Consider the following 15,516-nt stretch of genomic DNA (forward strand, 5'->3'; position numbering starts at 1 on the left):
TTTTCTTTCTTTGATATGTTTTCCCGCCTTTTTTCTTTTTTTTTTTTTTTTTTTAAACTTCTCTTCAGGTTTCTTTGTCTGTGTGTGCTCTACAACGATCATTCACAGGCTTGGAGCTGAATCGATTAGGTGGGATTTTCCAGCCCTCGGCCTTCAGGTGCTACGCACCCTGATGTCAATTTAATATCTGATATGTCATATTAAGCGGATTTTTAGAACAGGGAGTCGGCAATAGGGCCTGCTCCATCCGCTCCATTCATCGACCCAGTATTGCATTGCCTCTAGAAGGTGTGCACTTTATTTGTTGTATTGCAAATAAAAGCTTACCACTCCAACTTTTTGCCTTTTCTCCATCATAATTTGACAGTAAAGCGGGAGTTTTCACTCTTTGATATGTGTTCAAGCCCCTTTAGGTTTAAAGTTCAAGATTTTCAAGCAGAGTTTGTGTACAGACAAACCAGCTGAAGAATGCCCAATCTTGTCTGATCTCAGAAGCTAAGAAGGCTTGGGCCTGGTTAGTACTTGGATGGGAGACTACCTGGGAATACCAGGTGCTGTAAGCTTTAACTATTGAAAAACTTTTAAAATGAAAGTATTTACATGGCTTTGTTAGCTTTTTTTGCCTTTTCTCCATCATAATTTGACAGTAAAGCGGGAGTTTTCACTCTTTGATATGTGTTCAAGCCCCTTTGGTTTAAAGTTAAAGATTTTCAAGCAGAGTTTGTGTACGGACAAACCAGCTGAAGAATGCCCATTCTTGTCTGATCTCAGAAGCTATGAAGGCTTGGGCCTGGTTAGTACTTGGATGGGAGACTACCTGGGAATACCAGGTAGCTGTAAGCTTTAACTATTGAAAAACTTTTAAAATGAAAGTATTTACATGGCTTTGTTAGCTTTTTTTGCCTTTTCTCCATCATAATTTGACAGTAAAGCGGGAGTTTTCGCACTTTATAATGTTTTCAAAGCCCTTTTGGTTTAAAGTTCAAGATTTTCAAGCAGAGTTTGTGTACGGACAAACCAGCTGAAGAATGCCCAATCTTGTCTGATCTCAGAAGCTAAGAAGGCTTGGGCCTGGTTAGTACTTGGATGGGAGACTACCTGGGAATACCAGGTGCTGTAAGCTTTAACTATTGAAAAACTTTTAAAATGAAAGTATTTACATCACTTTGTTACCTTTTTTTAAGTAAGTTAAGGGGTATTTTCTTTCTTTGATATGTTTTCCCGCCTTTTTTCTTTTTTTTTTTTTTAAACTTCTCTTCAGGTTTCTTTGTCTGTGTGTGCTCTACAACGATCATTCACAGGCTTGGAGCTGAATCGATTAGGTGGGATTTTCCAGCCCTCGGCCTTCAGGTGCTACGCACCCTGATGTCAATTTAATATCTGATATGTCATATTAAGCGGATTTTTAGAACAGGGAGTCGGCAATAGGGCCTGCTCCATCCGCTCCATTCATCGACCCAGTATTGCATTGCCTCTAGAAGGTGTGCACTTTATTTGTTGTATTGCAAATAAAAGCTTACCACTCCAACTTTTTGCCTTTTCTCCATCATAATTTGACAGTAAAGCGGGAGTTTTCACTCTTTGATATGTGTTCAAGCCCCTTTGGTTTAAAGTTCAAGATTTTCAAGCAGAGTTTGTGTACAGACAAACCAGCTGAAGAATGCCCAATCTTGTCTGATCTCAGAAGCTAAGAAGGCTTGGGCCTGGTTAGTACTTGGATGGGAGACTACCTGGGAATACCAGGTGCTGTAAGCTTTAACTATTGAAAAACTTTTAAAATGAAAGTATTTACATGGCTTTGTTAGCTTTTTTTGCCTTTTCTCCATCATAATTTGACAGTAAAGCGGGAGTTTTCACTCTTTGATATGTGTTCAAGCCCCTTTGGTTTAAAGTTAAAGATTTTCAAGCAGAGTTTGTGTACGGACAAACCAGCTGAAGAATGCCCATTCTTGTCTGATCTCAGAAGCTATGAAGGCTTGGGCCTGGTTAGTACTTGGATGGGAGACTACCTGGGAATACCAGGTACTGTAAGCTTTAACTATTGAAAAACTTTTAAAATGAAAGTATTTACATGGCTTTGTTAGCTTTTTTTGCCTTTTCTCCATCATAATTTGACAGTAAAGCGGGAGTTTTGCACTTTATAATGTTTTCAAAGCCCTTTTGGTTTAAAGTTCAAGATTTTCAAGCAGAGTTTGTGTACGGACAAACCAGCTGAAGAATGCCCAATCTTGTTTGATCTCAGAAGCTAAGAAGGCTTGGGCCTGGTTAGTACTTGGATGGGAGACTACCTGGGAATACCAGGTGCTGTAAGCTTTAACTATTGAAAAACTTTTAAAATGAAAGTATTTACATGGCTTTGTTAGCTTTTTTAGCCTTTTCTCCATCATAATTTGACAGTAAAGCGGGAGTTTTCGCACTTTATAATGTTTTCAAAGCCCTTTTGTTTAAAGTCCAAGATTTTCAAGCAGAGTTTGCTAACAGACATGCCAGCAGAAGATTGCCCAATCTTGTCTGATCTCAGAAGCTAAGAAGGCTTGGGCCTGGTTAGTACTTGGATGGGAGACTACGTGGGAATGCCAGGTGCTGTAAGTTTTAACTATTGTTAAACTTTTAAAATGAAAGTATTTACATCACTTTGTTACCTTTTTTTAAGTAAGTTAAGGGGTATTTTCTTTCTTTGATATGTTTTCCCGCCTTTTTTCTTTTTTTTTTTTTTTTTTTAAACTTCTCTTCAGGTTTCTTTGTCTGTGTGTGCTCTACAACGATCATTCACAGGCTTGGAGCTGAATCGATTAGGTGGGATTTTCCAGCCCTCGGCCTTCAGGTGCTACGCACCCTGATGTCAATTTAATATCTGATATGTCATATTAAGCGGATTTTTAGAACAGGGAGTCGGCAATAGGGCCTGCTCCATCCGCTCCATTCATCGACCCAGTATTGCATTGCCTCTAGAAGGTGTGCACTTTATTTGTTGTATTGCAAATAAAAGCTTACCACTCCAACTTTTTGCCTTTTCTCCATCATAATTTGACAGTAAAGCGGGAGTTTTCACTCTTTGATATGTGTTCAAGCCCCTTTAGTTTAAAGTTCAAGATTTTCAAGCAGAGTTTGTGTACAGACAAACCAGCTGAAGAATGCCCAATCTTGTCTGATCTCAGAAGCTAAGAAGGCTTGGGCCTGGTTAGTACTTGGATGGGAGACTACCTGGGAATACCAGGTGCTGTAAGCTTTAACTATTGAAAAACTTTTAAAATGAAAGTATTTACATGGCTTTGTTAGCTTTTTTTGCCTTTTCTCCATCATAATTTGACAGTAAAGCGGGAGTTTTCACTCTTTGATATGTGTTCAAGCCCCTTTGGTTTAAAGTTAAAGATTTTCAAGCAGAGTTTGTGTACGGACAAACCAGCTGAAGAATGCCCATTCTTGTCTTATCTCAGAAGCTATGAAGGCTTGGGCCTGGTTAGTACTTGGATGGGAGACTACGTGGGAATACCAGGTGCTGTAAGCTTTAACTATTGAAAAACTTTTAAAATGAAAGTATTTACATGGCTTTGTTAGCTTTTTTAGCCTTTTCTCCATCATAATTTGACAGTAAAGCGGGAGTTTTCGCACTTTATAATGTTTTCAAAGCCCTTTTGTTTAAAGTCCAAGATTTTCAAGCAGAGTTTGCTAACAGACATGCCAGCAGAAGATTGCCCAATCTTGTCTGATCTCAGAAGCTAAGAAGGCTTGGGCCTGGTTAGTACTTGGATGGGAGACTACGTGGGAATGCCAGGTGCTGTAAGTTTTAACTATTGTTAAACTTTTAAAATGAAAGTATTTACATCACTTTGTTACCTTTTTTTAAGTAAGTTAAGGGGTATTTTCTTTCTTTGATATGTTTTCCCGCCTTTTTTCTTTTTTTTTTTTTTTTTTTTAAACTTCTCTTCAGGTTTCTTTGTCTGTGTGTGCTCTACAACGATCATTCACAGGCTTGGAGCTGAATCGATTAGGTGGGATTTTCCAGCCCTCGGCCTTCAGGTGCTACGCACCCTGATGTCAATTTAATATCTGATATGTCATATTAAGCGGATTTTTAGAACAGGGAGTCGGCAATAGGGCCTGCTCCATCCGCTCCATTCATCGACCCAGTATTGCATTGCCTCTAGAAGGTGTGCACTTTATTTGTTGTATTGCAAATAAAAGCTTACCACTCCAACTTTTTGCCTTTTCTCCATCATAATTTGACAGTAAAGCGGGAGTTTTCACTCTTTGATATGTGTTCAAGCCCCTTTAGGTTTAAAGTTCAAGATTTTCAAGCAGAGTTTGTGTACAGACAAACCAGCTGAAGAATGCCCAATCTTGTCTGATCTCAGAAGCTAAGAAGGCTTGGGCCTGGTTAGTACTTGGATGGGAGACTACCTGGGAATACCAGGTGCTGTAAGCTTTAACTATTGAAAAACTTTTAAAATGAAAGTATTTACATGGCTTTGTTAGCTTTTTTTGCCTTTTCTCCATCATAATTTGACAGTAAAGCGGGAGTTTTCACTCTTTGATATGTGTTCAAGCCCCTTTGGTTTAAAGTTAAAGATTTTCAAGCAGAGTTTGTGTACGGACAAACCAGCTGAAGAATGCCCATTCTTGTCTTATCTCAGAAGCTATGAAGGCTTGGGCCTGGTTAGTACTTGGATGGGCAGACTACGTGGGAATACCAGGTACTGTAAGCTTTAACTATTGAAAAACTTTTAAAATGAAAGTATTTACATGGCTTTGTTAGCTTTTTTTGCCTTTTCTCCATCATAATTTGACAGTAAAGCGGGAGTTTTTGCACTTTATAATGTTTTCAAAGCCCTTTTGGTTTAAAGTTCAAGATTTTCAAGCAGAGTTTGTGTACGGACAAACCAGCTGAAGAATGCCCAATCTTGTTGATCTCAGAAGCTAAGAAGGCTTGGGCCTGGTTAGTACTTGGATGGGAGACTACCTGGGAATACCAGGTGCTGTAAGCTTTAACTATTGAAAAACTTTTAAAATGAAAGTATTTACATGGCTTTGTTAGCTTTTTTTGCCTTTTCTCCATCATAATTTGACAGTAAAGCGGGAGTTTTCACTCTTTGATATGTGTTCAAGCCCCTTTGGTTTAAAGTTCAAGATTTTCAAGCAGAGTTTGTGTACGGACAAACCAGCTGAAGAATGCCCATTCTTGTCTGATCTCAGAAGCTATGAAGGCTTGGGCCTGGTTAGTACTTGGATGGGAGACTACGTGGGAATACCAGGTACTGTAAGCTTTAACTATTGAAAAACTTTTAAAATGAAAGTATTTACATGGCTTTGTTAGCTTTTTTTGCCTTTTCTCCATCATAATTTGACAGTAAAGCGGGAGTTTTCGCACTTTATAATGTTTTCAAAGCCCTTTTGGTTTAAAGTTCAAGATTTTCAAGCAGAGTTTGTGTACGGACAAACCAGCTGAAGAATGCCCAATCTTGTTTGATCTCAGAAGCTAAGAAGGCTTGGGCCTGGTTAGTACTTGGATGGGAGACTACCTGGGAATACCAGGTGCTGTAAGCTTTAACTATTGAAAAACTTTTAAAATGAAAGTATTTACATGGCTTTGTTAGCTTTTTTAGCCTTTTCTCCATCATAATTTGACAGTAAAGCGGGAGTTTTCGCACTTTATAATGTTTTCAAAGCCCTTTTGTTTAAAGTCCAAGATTTTCAAGCAGAGTTTGCTAACAGACATGCCAGCAGAAGATTGCCCAATCTTGTCTGATCTCAGAAGCTAAGAAGGCTTGGGCCTGGTTAGTACTTGGATGGGAGACTACGTGGGAATGCCAGGTGCTGTAAGTTTTAACTATTGTTAAACTTTTAAAATGAAAGTATTTACATCACTTTGTTACCTTTTTTTAAGTAAGTTAAGGGGTATTTTCTTTCTTTGATATGTTTTCCCGCCTTTTTTCTTTTTTTTTTTTTTTTTAAACTTCTCTTCAGGTTTCTTTGTCTGTGTGTGCTCTACAACGATCATTCACAGGCTTGGAGCTGAATCGATTAGGTGGGATTTTCCAGCCCTCGGCCTTCAGGTGCTACGCACCCTGATGTCAATTTAATATCTGATATGTCATATTAAGCGGATTTTTAGAACAGGGAGTCGGCAATAGGGCCTGCTCCATCCGCTCCATTCATCGACCCAGTATTGCATTGCCTCTAGAAGGTGTGCACTTTATTTGTTGTATTGCAAATAAAAGCTTACCACTCCAACTTTTTGCCTTTTCTCCATCATAATTTGACAGTAAAGCGGGAGTTTTCACTCTTTGATATGTGTTCAAGCCCCTTTAGTTTAAAGTTCAAGATTTTCAAGCAGAGTTTGTGTACAGACAAACCAGCTGAAGAATGCCCAATCTTGTCTGATCTCAGAAGCTAAGAAGGCTTGGGCCTGGTTAGTACTTGGATGGGAGACTACCTGGGAATACCAGGTGCTGTAAGCTTTAACTATTGAAAAACTTTTAAAATGAAAGTATTTACATGGCTTTGTTAGCTTTTTTTGCCTTTTCTCCATCATAATTTGACAGTAAAGCGGGAGTTTTCACTCTTTGATATGTGTTCAAGCCCCTTTGGTTTAAAGTTAAAGATTTTCAAGCAGAGTTTGTGTACGGACAAACCAGCTGAAGAATGCCCATTCTTGTCTTATCTCAGAAGCTATGAAGGCTTGGGCCTGGTTAGTACTTGGATGGGAGACTACCGTGGGAATACCAGGTACTGTAAGCTTTAACTATTGAAAAACTTTTAAAATGAAAGTATTTACATGGCTTTGTTAGCTTTTTTTGCCTTTTCTCCATCATAATTTGACAGTAAAGCGGGAGTTTTCGCACTTTATAATGTTTTCAAAGCCCTTTTGGTTTAAAGTTCAAGATTTTCAAGCAGAGTTTGTGTACGGACAAACCAGCTGAAGAATGCCCAATCTTGTCTGATCTCAGAAGCTAAGAAGGCTTGGGCCTGGTTAGTACTTGGGATGGGAGACTACCTGGGAAATACCAGGTGCTGTAAGCTTTAACTATTTGAAAACTTTTAAAATGAAAGTATTTACATGGCTTTGTTAGCTTTTTTGCCTTTTCTCCATCATAATTTGACAGTTAAAGCGGGAGTTTTCGCACTTTATAATGTTTTCAAAGCCCTTTTGTTTAAAGTCCAAGATTTTCAAGCAGAGTTTGCTAACAGACATGCCAGCAGAAGATTGCCCAATCTTGTCTGATCTCAGAAGCTAAGAAGGCTTGGGCCTGGTTAGTACTTGGATGGGAGACTACCTGGAATACCAGGTGCTGTAAGCTTTAACTATTGAAAAACTTTTAAAATGAAAGTATTTACATGGCTTTGTTAGCTTTTTTTTTTTGCCTTTTCTCCATCATAATTTGACAGTAAAGCGGAGTTTTCGCACTTTATAATGTTTTCAAAGCCCTTTTGGTTTAAAGTTCAAGATTTTCAAGCAGAGTTTGTGTATGGACAAACCAGCTGAAGAATGCCCATTCTTGTCTTATCTCAGAAGCTATGAAGGCTTGGGCCTGGTTAGTACTTGGATGGGAGACTACGTGGGAATACCAGGTACTGTAAGCTTTAACTATTGAAAAACTTTTAAAATGAAAGTATTTACATGGCTTTGTTAGCTTTTTTTGCCTTTTCTCCATCATAATTTGACAGTAAAGCGGGAGTTTTGCACTTTATAATGTTTTCAAAGCCCTTTTGGTTTAAAGTTCAAGATTTTCAAGCAGAGTTTGTGTACGGACAAACCAGCTGAAGAATGCCCAATCTTGTTTGATCTCAGAAGCTAAGAAGGCTTGGGCCTGGTTAGTACTTGGATGGGAGACTACCTGGGAATACCAGGTGCTGTAAGCTTTAACTATTGAAAAACTTTTAAAATGAAAGTATTTACATGGCTTTGTTAGCTTTTTTAGCCTTTTCTCCATCATAATTTGACAGTAAAGCGGGAGTTTTCGCACTTTATAATGTTTTCAAAGCCCTTTTGTTTAAAGTCCAAGATTTTCAAGCAGAGTTTGCTAACAGACATGCCAGCAGAAGATTGCCCAATCTTGTCTGATCTCAGAAGCTAAGAAGGCTTGGGCCTGGTTAGTACTTGGATGGGAGACTACGTGGGAATGCCAGGTGCTGTAAGTTTTAACTATTGTTAAACTTTTAAAATGAAAGTATTTACATCACTTTGTTACCTTTTTTTAAGTAAGTTAAGGGGTATTTTCTTTCTTTGATATGTTTTCCCGCCTTTTTTCTTTTTTTTTTTTTTTTTTTTAAACTTCTCTTCAGGTTTCTTTGTCTGTGTGTGCTCTACAACGATCATTCACAGGCTTGGAGCTGAATCGATTAGGTGGGATTTTCCAGCCCTCGGCCTTCAGGTGCTACGCACCCTGATGTCAATTTAATATCTGATATGTCATATTAAGCGGATTTTTAGAACAGGGAGTCGGCAATAGGGCCTGCTCCATCCGCTCCATTCATCGACCCAGTATTGCATTGCCTCTAGAAGGTGTGCACTTTATTTGTTGTATTGCAAATAAAAGCTTACCACTCCAACTTTTTGCCTTTTCTCCATCATAATTTGACAGTAAAGCGGGAGTTTTCACTCTTTGATATGTGTTCAAGCCCCTTTGGTTTAAAGTTCAAGATTTTCAAGCAGAGTTTGTGTACAGACAAACCAGCTGAAGAATGCCCAATCTTGTCTGATCTCAGAAGCTAAGAAGGCTTGGGCCTGGTTAGTACTTGGATGGGAGACTACCTGGGAATACCAGGTGCTGTAAGCTTTAACTATTGAAAAACTTTTAAAATGAAAGTATTTACATGGCTTTGTTAGCTTTTTTTGCCTTTTCTCCATCATAATTTGACAGTAAAGCGGGAGTTTTCACTCTTTGATATGTGTTCAAGCCCCTTTGGTTTAAAGTTAAAGATTTTCAAGCAGAGTTTGTGTACGGACAAACCAGCTGAAGAATGCCCATTCTTGTCTGATCTCAGAAGCTAAGAAGGCTTGGGCCTGGTTAGTACTTGGATGGGAGACTACCTGGGAATACCAGGTGCTGTAAGCTTTAACTATTGAAAAACTTTTAAAATGAAAGTATTTACATGGCTTTGTTAGCTTTTTTAGCCTTTTCTCCATCATAATTTGACAGTAAAGCGGGAGTTTTCGCACTTTATAATGTTTTCAAAGCCCTTTTGTTTAAAGTCCAAGATTTTCAAGCAGAGTTTGCTAACAGACATGCCAGCAGAAGATTGCCCAATCTTGTCTGATCTCAGAAGCTAAGAAGGCTTGGGCCTGGTTAGTACTTGGATGGGAGACTACGTGGGAATGCCAGGTGCTGTAAGTTTTAACTATTGTTAAACTTTTAAAATGAAAGTATTTACATCACTTTGTTACCTTTTTTTAAGTAAGTTAAGGGGTATTTTCTTTCTTTGATATGTTTTCCCGCCTTTTTTCTTTTTTTTTTTTTTTTTTTTTAAACTTCTCTTCAGGTTTCTTTGTCTGTGTGTGCTCTACAACGATCATTCACAGGCTTGGAGCTGAATCGATTAGGTGGGATTTTCCAGCCCTCGGCCTTCAGGTGCTACGCACCCTGATGTCAATTTAATATCTGATATGTCATATTAAGCGGATTTTTAGAACAGGGAGTCGGCAATAGGGCCTGCTCCATCCGCTCCATTCATCGACCCAGTATTGCATTGCCTCTAGAAGGTGTGCACTTTATTTGTTGTATTGCAAATAAAAGCTTACCACTCCAACTTTTTGCCTTTTCTCCATCATAATTTGACAGTAAAGCGGGAGTTTTCACTCTTTGATATGTGTTCAAGCCCCTTTAGTTTAAAGTTCAAGATTTTCAAGCAGAGTTTGTGTACAGACAAACCAGCTGAAGAATGCCCAATCTTGTCTGATCTCAGAAGCTAAGAAGGCTTGGGCCTGGTTAGTACTTGGATGGGAGACTACCTGGGAATACCAGGTGCTGTAAGCTTTAACTATTGAAAAACTTTTAAAATGAAAGTATTTACATGGCTTTGTTAGCTTTTTTTGCCTTTTCTCCATCATAATTTGACAGTAAAGCGGGAGTTTTCACTCTTTGATATGTGTTCAAGCCCCTTTGGTTTAAAGTTAAAGATTTTCAAGCAGAGTTTGTGTACGGACAAACCAGCTGAAGAATGCCCATTCTTGTCTTATCTCAGAAGCTATGAAGGCTTGGGCCTGGTTAGTACTTGGATGGCAGACTACGTGGGAATACCAGGTACTGTAAGCTTTAACTATTGAAAAACTTTTAAAATGAGAGTATTTACATGGCTTTGTTAGCTTTTTTTGCCTTTTCTCCATCATAATTTGACAGTAAAGCGGGAGTTTTTGCACTTTATAATGTTTTCAAAGCCCTTTTGGTTTAAAGTTCAAGATTTTCAAGCAGAGTTTGTGTACGGACAAACCAGCTGAAGAATGCCCAATCTTGTTTGATCTCAGAAGCTAAGAAGGCTTGGGCCTGGTTAGTACTTGGATGGGAGACTACCTGGGAATACCAGGTGCTGTAAGCTTTAACTATTGAAAAACTTTTAAAATGAAAGTATTTACATGGCTTTGTTAGCTTTTTTTAGCCTTTTCTCCATCATAATTTGACAGTAAAGCGGGAGTTTTCGCACTTTATAATGTTTTCAAAGCCCTTTTGTTTAAAGTCCAAGATTTTCAAGCAGAGTTTGCTAACAGACATGCCAGCAGAAGATTGCCCAATCTTGTCTGATCTCAGAAGCTAAGAAGGCTTGGGCCTGGTTAGTACTTGGATGGGAGACTACGTGGGAATGCCAGGTGCTGTAAGTTTTAACTATTGTTAAACTTTTAAAATGAAAGTATTTACATCACTTTGTTACCTTTTTTTAAGTAAGTTAAGGGGTATTTTCTTTCTTTGATATGTTTTCCCGCCTTTTTTCTTTTTTTTTTTTTTTTTTTTTTAAACTTCTCTTCAGGTTTCTTTGTCTGTGTGTGCTCTACAACGATCATTCACAGGCTTGGAGCTGAATCGATTAGGTGGGATTTTTCAGCCCTCGGCCTTCAGGTGCTACGCACCCTGATGTCAATTTAATATCTGATATGTCATATTAAGCGGATTTTTAGAACAGGGAGTCGGCAATAGGGCCTGCTCCATCCGCTCCATTCATCGACCCAGTATTGCATTGCCTCTAGAAGGTGTGCACTTTATTTGTTGTATTGCAAATAAAAGCTTACCACTCCAACTTTTTGCCTTTTCTCCATCATAATTTGACAGTAAAGCGGGAGTTTTCACTCTTTGATATGTGTTCAAGCCCCTTTAGTTTAAAGTTCAAGATTTTCAAGCAGAGTTTGTGTACAGACAAACCAGCTGAAGAATGCCCAATCTTGTCTGATCTCAGAAGCTAAGAAGGCTTGGGCCTGGTTAGTACTTGGATGGGAGACTACCTGGGAATACCAGGTGCTGTAAGCTTTAACTATTGAAAAACTTTTAAAATGAAAGTATTTACATGGCTTTGTTAGCTTTTTTTGCCTTTTCTCCATCATAATTTGACAGTAAAGCGGGAGTTTTCACTCTTTGATATGTGTTCAAGCCCCTTTGGTTTAAAGTTAAAGATTTTCAAGCAGAGTTTGTGTACGGACAAACCAGCTGAAGAATGCCCATTCTTGTCTTATCTCAGAAGCTATGAAGGCTTGGGCCTGGTTAGTACTTGGATGGCAGACTACGTGGGAATACCAGGTACTGTAAGCTTTAACTATTGAAAAACTTTTAAAATGAGAGTATTTACATGGCTTTGTTAGCTTTTTTTGCCTTTTCTCCATCATAATTTGACAGTAAAGCGGGAGTTTTTGCACTTTATAATGTTTTCAAAGCCCTTTTGGTTTAAAGTTCAAGATTTTCAAGCAGAGTTTGTGTACGGACAAACCAGCTGAAGAATGCCCAATCTTGTTGATCTCAGAAGCTAAGAAGGCTTGGGCCTGGTTAGTACTTGGATGGGAGACTACCTGGGAATACCAGGTGCTGTAAGCTTTAACTATTGAAAAACTTTTAAAATGAAAGTATTTACATGGCTTTGTTAGCTTTTTTTGCCTTTTCTCCATCATAATTTGACAGTAAAGCGGGAGTTTTCACTCTTTGATATGTGTTCAAGCCCCTTTGGTTTAAAGTTAAAGATTTTCAAGCAGAGTTTGTGTACGGACAAACCAGCTGAAGAATGCCCATTCTTGTCTTATCTCAGAAGCTATGAAGGCTTGGGCCTGGTTAGTACTTGGATGGGAGACTACGTGGGAATACCAGGTACTGTAAGCTTTAACTATTGAAAAACTTTTAAAATGAAGTATTTACATGGCTTTGTTAGCTTTTTTTGCCTTTTCTCCATCATAATTTGACAGTAAAGCGGGAGTTTTTGCACTTTATAATGTTTTCAAAGCCCTTTTGGTTTAAAGTTCAAGATTTTCAAGCAGAGTTTGTGTACGGACAAACCAGCTGAAGAATGCCCAATCTTGTTTGATCTCAGAAGCTAAGAAGGCTTGGGCCTGGTTAGTACTTGGATGGGAGACTACCTGGGAATACCAGGTGCTGTAAGCTTTAACTATTGAAAAACTTTTAAAATGAAAGTATTTACATGGCTTTGTTAGCTTTTTTTAGCCTTTTCTCCATCATAATTTGACAGTAAAGCGGGAGTTTTCGCACTTTATAATGTTTTCAAAGCCCTTTTGTTTAAAGTCCAAGATTTTCAAGCAGAGTTTGCTAACAGACATGCCAGCAGAAGATTGCCCAATCTTGTCTGATCTCAGAAGCTAAGAAGGCTTGGGCCTGGTTAGTACTTGGATGGGAGACTACGTGGGAATGCCAGGTGCTGTAAGTTTTAACTATTGTTAAACTTTTAAAATGAAAGTATTTACATCACTTTGTTACCTTTTTTTAAGTAAGTTAAGGGGTATTTTCTTTCTTTGATATGTTTTCCCGCCTTTTTTCTTTTTTTTTTTTTTTTTTTTTAAACTTCTCTTCAGGTTTCTTTGTCTGTGTGTGCTCTACAACGATCATTCACAGGCTTGGAGCTGAATCGATTAGGTGGGATTTTCCAGCCCTCGGCCTTCAGGTGCTACGCACCCTGATGTCAATTTAATATCTGATATGTCATATTAAGCGGATTTTTAGAACAGGGAGTCGGCAATAGGGCCTGCTCCATCCGCTCCATTCATCGACCCAGTATTGCATTGCCTCTAGAAGGTGTGCACTTTATTTGTTGTATTGCAAATAAAAGCTTACCACTCCAACTTTTTGCCTTTTCTCCATCATAATTTGACAGTAAAGCGGGAGTTTTCACTCTTTGATATGTGTTCAAGCCCTTTAAGTTTAAAGTTCAAGATTTTCAAGCAGAGTTTGTGTACAGACAAACCAGCTGAAGAATGCCCAATCTTGTCTGATCTCAGAAGCTAAGAAGGCTTGGGCCTGGTTAGTACTTGGATGGGAGACTACCTGGGAATACCAGGTGCTGTAAGCTTTAACTATTGAAAAACTTTTAAAATGAAAGTATTTACATGGCTTTGTTAGCTTTTTTTGCCTTTTCTCCATCATAATTTGACAGTAAAGCGGGAGTTTTCACTCTTTGATATGTGTTCAAGCCCCTTTGGTTTAAAGTTAAAGATTTTCAAGCAGAGTTTGTGTACGGACAAACCAGCTGAAGAATGCCCATTCTTGTCTTATCTCAGAAGCTATGAAGGCTTGGGCCTGGTTAGTACTTGGATGGCAGACTACGTGGGAATACCAGGTGCTGTAAGCTTTAACTATTGAAAAACTTTTAAAATGAAGTATTTACATGGCTTTGTTAGCTTTTTTTGCCTTTTCTCCATCATAATTTGACAGTAAAGCGGGAGTTTTTGCACTTTATAATGTTTTCAAAGCCCTTTTGGTTTAAAGTTCAAGATTTTCAAGCAGAGTTTGTGTACGGACAAACCAGCTGAAGAATGCCCAATCTTGTTTGATCTCAGAAGCTAAGAAGGCTTGGGCCTGGTTAGTACTTGGATGGGAGACTACCTGGGAATACCAGGTGCTGTAAGCTTTAACTATTGAAAAACTTTTAAAATGAAAGTATTTACATGGCTTTGTTAGCTTTTTTTTGCCTTTTCTCCATCATAATTTGACAGTAAAGCGGGAGTTTTCGCACTTTATAATGTTTTCAAAGCCCTTTTGTTTAAAGTCCAAGATTTTCAAGCAGAGTTTGCTAACAGACATGCCAGCAGAAGATTGCCCAATCTTGTCTGATCTCAGAAGCTAAGAAGGCTTGGGCCTGGTTAGTACTTGGATGGGAGACTACGTGGGAATGCCAGGTGCTGTAAGTTTTAACTATTGTTAAACTTTTAAAATGAAAGTATTTACATCACTTTGTTACCTTTTTTTAAGTAAGTTAAGGGGTATTTTCTTTCTTTGATATGTTTTCCCGCCTTTTTTCTTTTTTTTTTTTTTTTTTTTTTAAACTTCTCTTCAGGTTTCTTTGTCTGTGTGTGCTCTACAACGATCATTCACAGGCTTGGAGCTGAATCGATTAGGTGGGATTTTCCAGCCCTCGGCCTTCAGGTGCTACGCACCCTGATGTCAATTTAATATCTGATATGTCATATTAAGCGGATTTTTAGAACAGGGAGTCGGCAATAGGGCCTGCTCCATCCGCTCCATTCATCGACCCAGTATTGCATTGCCTCTAGAAGGTGTGCACTTTATTTGTTGTATTGCAAATAAAAGCTTACCACTCCAACTTTTTGCCTTTTCTCCATCATAATTTGACAGTAAAGCGGGAGTTTTCACTCTTTGATATGTGTTCAAGCCCCTTTAGTTTAAAGTTCAAGATTTTCAAGCAGAGTTTGTGTACAGACAAACCAGCTGAAGAATGCCCAATCTTGTCTGATCTCAGAAGCTAAGAAGGCTTGGGCCTGGTTAGTACTTGGATGGGAGACTACCTGGGAATACCAGGTGCTGTAAGCTTTAACTATTGAAAAACTTTTAAAATGAAAGTATTTACATGGCTTTGTTAGCTTTTTTTGCCTTTTCTCCATCATAATTTGACAGTAAAGCGGGAGTTTTCACTCTTTGATATGTGTTCAAGCCCCTTTGGTTTAAAGTTAAAGATTTTCAAGCAGAGTTTGTGTACGGACAAACCAGCTGAAGAATGCCCATTCTTGTCTTATCTCAGAAGCTATGAAGGCTTGGGCCTGGTTAGTACTTGGATGGCAGACTACGTGGGAATACCAGGTACTGTAAGCTTTAACTATTGAAAAACTTTTAAAATGAAGTATTTACATGGCTTTGTTAGCTTTTTTTGCCTTTTCTCCATCATAATTTGACAGTAAAGCGGGAGTTTTTGCACTTTATAATGTTTTCAAAGCCCTTTTGGTTTAAAGTTCAAGATTTTCAAGCAGAGTTTGTGTACGGACAAACCAGCTGAAGAATGCCCAATCTTGTTTGATCTCAGAAGCTAAGAAGGCTTGGGCCTGGTTAGTACTTGGATGGGAGACTACCTGGGAATACCAGGTGC

The 15,516-nt window shown here is 38.6% G+C and overlaps 17 pseudogenes; all 17 read left to right on the plus strand.

Annotated features, from left to right (window-relative positions):
• Window positions 1-444: 444 nt before the first annotated feature.
• Window positions 445-563, plus strand: LOC114778658 (uncharacterized; annotated as a pseudogene).
• A 441-nt stretch (window positions 564-1,004) lies between these two features.
• LOC114778657 (uncharacterized) lies at window positions 1,005-1,123 on the plus strand (annotated as a pseudogene).
• Window positions 1,124-1,636: 513 nt separating this feature from the next.
• On the plus strand, window positions 1,637-1,755 carry LOC114778659 (uncharacterized; annotated as a pseudogene).
• Window positions 1,756-2,194: 439 nt separating this feature from the next.
• Window positions 2,195-2,313, plus strand: LOC114778682 (uncharacterized; annotated as a pseudogene).
• A 797-nt stretch (window positions 2,314-3,110) lies between these two features.
• Window positions 3,111-3,229, plus strand: LOC114778660 (uncharacterized; annotated as a pseudogene).
• Window positions 3,230-4,307: 1,078 nt separating this feature from the next.
• On the plus strand, window positions 4,308-4,426 carry LOC114778661 (uncharacterized; annotated as a pseudogene).
• A 999-nt stretch (window positions 4,427-5,425) lies between these two features.
• On the plus strand, window positions 5,426-5,544 carry LOC114778683 (uncharacterized; annotated as a pseudogene).
• A 795-nt stretch (window positions 5,545-6,339) lies between these two features.
• LOC114778662 (uncharacterized) lies at window positions 6,340-6,458 on the plus strand (annotated as a pseudogene).
• Window positions 6,459-7,741: 1,283 nt separating this feature from the next.
• On the plus strand, window positions 7,742-7,860 carry LOC114778684 (uncharacterized; annotated as a pseudogene).
• A 798-nt stretch (window positions 7,861-8,658) lies between these two features.
• LOC114778663 (uncharacterized) lies at window positions 8,659-8,777 on the plus strand (annotated as a pseudogene).
• A 1,078-nt stretch (window positions 8,778-9,855) lies between these two features.
• On the plus strand, window positions 9,856-9,974 carry LOC114778664 (uncharacterized; annotated as a pseudogene).
• Window positions 9,975-10,414: 440 nt separating this feature from the next.
• Window positions 10,415-10,533, plus strand: LOC114778685 (uncharacterized; annotated as a pseudogene).
• An 801-nt stretch (window positions 10,534-11,334) lies between these two features.
• On the plus strand, window positions 11,335-11,453 carry LOC114778665 (uncharacterized; annotated as a pseudogene).
• A 997-nt stretch (window positions 11,454-12,450) lies between these two features.
• On the plus strand, window positions 12,451-12,569 carry LOC114778686 (uncharacterized; annotated as a pseudogene).
• An 800-nt stretch (window positions 12,570-13,369) lies between these two features.
• Window positions 13,370-13,488, plus strand: LOC114778666 (uncharacterized; annotated as a pseudogene).
• A 439-nt stretch (window positions 13,489-13,927) lies between these two features.
• On the plus strand, window positions 13,928-14,046 carry LOC114778687 (uncharacterized; annotated as a pseudogene).
• An 801-nt stretch (window positions 14,047-14,847) lies between these two features.
• LOC114778667 (uncharacterized) lies at window positions 14,848-14,966 on the plus strand (annotated as a pseudogene).
• Window positions 14,967-15,516: the final 550 nt, after the last annotated feature.

Source organism: Denticeps clupeoides, unplaced genomic scaffold, assembly GCF_900700375.1.
Source record: "Denticeps clupeoides unplaced genomic scaffold, fDenClu1.1, whole genome shotgun sequence".
Taxonomy (NCBI): domain Eukaryota; kingdom Metazoa; phylum Chordata; class Actinopteri; order Clupeiformes; family Denticipitidae; genus Denticeps; species Denticeps clupeoides.